Below are 6,000 nucleotides of genomic sequence, written 5' to 3' on the forward strand. Positions count from 1 at the left end.
GTAAATTCTACACCCAACACGGGGCTCATGGGGCTCAAAGTCACGATCCTGAGATCAAGAGTTGTATGGTCTACTGACTGAGCCAGTCAAAACTAGGTTTTGTAAACCTGTAAAATTAGGTTATTAGAGTAGGCACTAATCCAATATGACCTGGGTCCTTATAAGAAGAGGAGATTAGGACACAGACACATGCAGACGGATGACTACGTGAGGGCACAGGGAGAAGGCAGCCATCGACAAGCCAAGGAGAGGAGCTGGAATTGGAACCTGGAACCTGAAAGAACAGTCCTCTCTAATTAAGGGAGTCTAGAAAAACCCTATCTATTATGAATGGGGAGAAAGTCACCCATCAGAAATCAAGACCTCAGACCTGCTCAACATGTGGGTGAGTACAGAGTCTCTACTTAACAGAAAGTCTGTGGGGACAGAGACTTTATCTCTTGTGTTTTGTGTTCTGTTCCCCTTCTAATTGCCAGAACCCCGAACAGTGCCTAATACACAGTAAATTCTCAAACAATAATGACTGAATAAATTAACTGTGACTCACCTTGACAATAAATGTGACAGAAGTGAATTACCCTAATTTAGAATCTAAGCTTTAGGAGACAATAGCTTCCACTTCTGCCTTCTCAGAGCCCTGAGTGCAAAGAAATATGGCTATCTTAAGAGTGAGGCAGACAGAGACACCAGACAGAGGGTGACAGATATAGATGTGAAGCCATAATAGTTCTGTTAGCCCCTGATGAACTGCCCCAGCTTGTGGAGCTGAGGCTAACCATACCCCCCAAACCCTGCAGAGCCATCTCAATGAATTGTAAGCAAATACAACAGATGTTGGTTTGAACCACTAAGTTTTAGAGTGGTTTGTTACGCATCAGTAGGTAACTGACAGAGTTTGCAAGCTCTTTTTTTTCTTTCTTTCTTTTCTTTTCTTTTTTTTTTTTTTGAGAGAGAAAGGATGCAAGTCAGTGAGGGGAGAGAGTAAGAGAAAGTGAGAGAGAGAGAGAGAGAGAGAATCCCACTAGGGGTAGAGAGAGACAGAGAAGGAGAGAGAGAGAGAAGCAGGACTCACCCGAACTGGGGCTTGTGTTTTTTATGTGAAGCAGGGCTTCAGCTCACCCAAAGCGGGGCATGAGCTCACCAGGGCTCAAGCTCACCTGTTCAGGGGCTCAAATTCATGAATCATGGGATCATGACCTCAGCTGAAGTCAGATGCTTAATGACTGAGCCACAGGGACCCTGCAAGCTCTTTTCTATCATTGTACAGATAGTCAGGTAGGCAAACAGAGAGGTGGATAGATGGGTAGGGGGTGGATGAATGAATGTGTAGATGGGTCAAAGTATGGGTGGGTGGGTGAGAAGATGTATGGATCAATGGTTGGATGGTTGGATAGTTGGGTAATCAATTGGATAGATGGGTGGGTGTATAGATAGAACAGTAAATGGATGAATGATGAGTGGATGGATACACACACACATTCTAAATCAAATTTACATATGGTAACAGCCTATTTATTTTGACAGAAAGTAAAGAAATACTAACTCATATAATGTAGGCACGCATGGTAGGATATACTCAAAATTTAGGTTAAAATCTGTAAAACTAAGAAGAAAAAAATCTGTATTACAAACATATCCAACTTAGAGGAAGTAATAGGTTGTCATGTTGTCATCATCCTGATGACAAGAAAGTCGTCTGGGAGCATTCTTCATTTCCCAAGAAGAAACCAGGCAGATAAACCCTATCCGACTACACCTATACCAGTACCTCGCTGGTATATTCATTATATAATGAATACAATAAGTACTGCTATTTGGTAGGACCTTCTTATTCTTCATCTTCAGGATTATCTCGGTTATGTAGGCCCTCTATTCACCTTGTCAAGTTCCACGAAAAATCCTGCTGAGATTTTTATTGGAACTCCATTGAATTTGTAGATCAAATTGCAAAGAATGATTATCTTCCTAACACTGATTCTTTCAATCAATGAACATAGTATAGCTCTTTTTCCACTAGGGTTTTCTTTAGGGTTTCTCAAGAATGTTTCCATAAAGAATTTACATCATTTTTAGATTTTTTTCTAAGTGTGTTACATTTCTTGGTGCTATTGTAAGTGGCATATCTTTTGGAAATGATATTTTCCAACATCTGTTGCTGGTAAATACAATGAGATAGATGTCAGTATCTGTCACAACAACATTGAAAACCTGGACATCCTTGTCTTATTTCTTTTTTTTAAATTTTTTAATGTTTTTTATTTATTTATGAGAGAGAGAGAGAGAGACAGTGTGAGCAGGGGAGGGTCAGAAAGAGAGGAAGACACAGAATCTGAAGCAGGCTCCAGGCTCTGAGCTGGCAGTCAGCACAGAGCCCGACGCGGAGCTCGAACCCACTAACTGTGAAATCATGACCTGAGCCGAAGTCAGACGCTTAACAACTGAGCCATCCAGGCGCCTCATCCTTGTCTTATTTCTGACATTTAAGTGAAATTTTTATGTGAATTTTTTCATGTTTCACCATTAAGGATGAATCTGCTGTTGGGTTTTTTAGGTAGCTCCTATCAAATTAAGGAAATCCCCTTCTATTCCTAATTTGCTAAGAGATTTTTCAAAAATCATACATAAATGTTGAATTTTATTAAATGCTTTCTCTATCTCACATAATTCTTCTCCTTTAGACTGACAGTGTGGTAAATTACGTTCATATTCTAAAGTTAATCTAACTTTCTTTCTTAACTAAGCTCCATGCCTAGTGCAAAGCCCAAAATGGGGCTTAAACTCATGACCCTGAGATCAAGACTTGAGTTAAAATCAAGAGTCAGATGCTTAACCAACTGAGCCTCCCAGGTGTCCCGTTAATCTAACCTTTTATTCCTGGAGTAAATCCAACTTGATCAGGATATATTTTTTAACATATTAGTAGATTCAATTTACCGATATTTTAAATAGGATTTTTGCATCTGTGCTTAGGAGGACCATGGTCTGTGATTTTTCTGACTCATACTATTCTTGTCAGGTTTTGGTATTAAGGCAATGCTGGACTCATTAGAAAAAAAAAAAACAACTGGGTATGTTTCTGTTCTACATGCTGGAATTGAATTGCCCACAGTTAGCATTATGAGTCACACAGATATTCAGTAGAATTCACTTGTAAAAACATCTGGATCTGGCATTTTATTTGTGAGAAGGGTTTGTATGTGTGGAGGAGGAAGGCTTTAGTTTGTTATCCAATTTCTTTAATGACTTTTAATTGTTTTAGACTTCGTATTTCTTCTTGACTTGGTTTTTTATGTTACATTTTTCTAGAAATTTGGGTATTTTATCTACATTTTCACAATTATGGGTGAATAGATGTCATACTGATGAATAAAATCATTCCTCGTTTCTTCTTATTGCCTTTCCAACCTCTGTAGCCTCTGTCACTATGTTCACTTTTTCATCATAAATAATTCTGATTTCTTTTCTTGATTTTTCCTTGATCAGTGTCACCAGATGTTCATCTTTTCTTCTTTTCAAAAAACTAAATCTTGGCCTTTTTATTATGTTTATTTTCTAAAGTTTCTACCCTTATTTTAGCTATTTCCTTCCTTATGCTTTCTATAGGTTTATTCTGTTCTTTTCTGACTCTCAATTCAATATCGAGCTCACTGATTTTCATTTAAGGCTGCAGATTTTCATCTAAAATTTTCCTTTGGTAAATTACAACTTACATGTTGTAACATGTAAGTTAACTTTTTTCACCTAGATATGAAAACACTGCATTCCATGTGTCCTGTTTGGTTAATAAACATTTTCTGCCTTTTGCCTTTTCCATAATTTTGGGGCTTCTCATTTCTGCTTATCGCCTGTTGGTAGCAATGAAAAATATGTCCACAATCATCCTTGAAAACTACAAAGCTTCTTAATGACTCATTAAAAAAAAGAAAAAAAGGAGGTGGAAAGAAGGGAGGGAAGGAGGAGAGAGAGAGATTCTCTAAGCACTTTTAATTATTTTTATTTTTAATTGTGGTAAAATATACACAGCATAAAGCTTACTATTTAAGCCATTTTTAAGTGTATAGTTCACCAGCATGAGGTACATTCATGTTGTGCCGTCATCCCCTCCAGAACTTTTTCATCCTCCCAAACCTGAGAATCTGTCCGCATGAAACAGTAACTCCCCACCCAACCCTACCCTGGCAACTTTATTCTGTTTTCTGTCTCTATGAATTTGGCCACTCTAAATATTTCGTTTTAGTGGGATCATATAGTATTTGATTTTTCTGTGACTGACTTATGTAACTGAGCATAATGTCCTCAAGGTCCATCCACATGTTAGCAGGTGTCAGAATGTCCTTCCTTTTTAACGCTTAATTGTGTGGATGGACCACATTGTGTTCATCCTTTCATCTCTTGCTGGACATTTGGGTCGTTCGACCTTTTGGCCATTGTGAATAATCCTGCTATGAACATGAATGTGCAAATATCTGAGTTCCTGCTTTCAATTCTTTTGGATATATACCCAGAAATGGAATTGCTGGATTAAATGGTAATTCTATTTTTACTTTCTTGTGGAATCACCATACCGTTTTGTGTGACTGGACCATTTTTACGTTCCTACCAGCTCCCTAAGGATTTTTTACAGTGTATTTTGCAGTGGCTCAGTACATGCTCCATATATGTGACCATGAGATCAAGCTTGCTCGTTGCGTTATCCAAATCTATATTCTTACTTTTTGTCTGCTTGAGCTATCAATGGACAAGACAGGTGTTTTTAAAATCTCCCGCTTCAGTGGTATAATTATCAATACAAGCTATTTCACATTCTTCTGTCTTTTTTCCCCCCCACTCCAGGTCTTCAGTTTTTGGCGGAGCATTTTACACTAACAGCACACCTCAATTCATTCCATCCACGTTTGAGTAGTTCTGTCAGGTTTTGCTTCATTTATTTGAGGCTGTTTTAAGGTGCATGCACATTAAAACTGTTATATTTCCATGGCAGAGACTTAGTTATAACTTTTTTTACATTGAACTCTTTTTACATTAAACTCTGTGCTGTCTGTTACTAATGGGGCTAAATCAATTTTCTCTCTAGCTGTTCATGTCCTTTAACTAGCCACTTGTTACATCTTTTATGTTTAAATAACAGTGTTTGTTATTTTAATTTGAGTATTTAGACCAATGCTGTCCAATGCAAACATAATGTGAGCATCTCTATAATTTTTCTCTAGCAGCCACAATGAAGAGTTTAAGCATGGTGAATTTTAATAATATATTTCACTTAACAAAGCATCCAGAATGTTAATCACTTCAGAGTGTAATCAGCATAAAGTGATTCGTAAAATACTTTACACTCTTTTTTATTCCAGGTCTCCAAATCTTGCCGTGGATTTCCCACTGGCACCAGACGAATCTCGACCCAGACCGCCTACCTTTCAGGTTTTCTACAGCGCTGGCCAGCTCATGCCCACTGTTATCAGGTGATGGAGATATAGAGTATCTGTGTTCATTCCAGTTACTGATGGGTTTGGATTTATTTTGGGATTTCTGACTGTCCCTCCTTTTCTATATTTCTTTTACTCTTCCTCCTTGCCTTACTTTGGGTTGGTTTTTTTCCTCCCTCAGTACAGTTTTTCTTCTACTTAGTTCAGAAACAACGTATCCTGTTCTTATTCTTTTGGCCATTTTCTTAAACATCCTAATAAAGAGATTTAATCTGTCAGAGTCTAAGGCTCTTGGGTGTTTCATCTCCAGAAGCCTCTTACAGGCTGCCTGTATCCACTTTCGCCTCCTACAGGCCATTCTCTGCACAGCAGTCAAGTAAGATTTGGGGGTAACTTTTTTTTTTTAACGTGCAATGTTTACTTAAAATCACAGATAACCTTACAGATGTAAAAACATTTATTTGATCACAAACCTTGTTTCGATAAAAATATTTTTCTACTCTTCCAGAAGTGGAATTACTCACCAAAAGAACAAAAACCAACTCAAGCATCATAAGAAGCAAACAATAACAAAGAA

This window comes from Crocuta crocuta, unplaced genomic scaffold (assembly GCF_008692635.1).
Source record: "Crocuta crocuta isolate KB4526 unplaced genomic scaffold, BGI_CrCroc_1.0 scaffold110, whole genome shotgun sequence".
Taxonomy (NCBI): domain Eukaryota; kingdom Metazoa; phylum Chordata; class Mammalia; order Carnivora; family Hyaenidae; genus Crocuta; species Crocuta crocuta.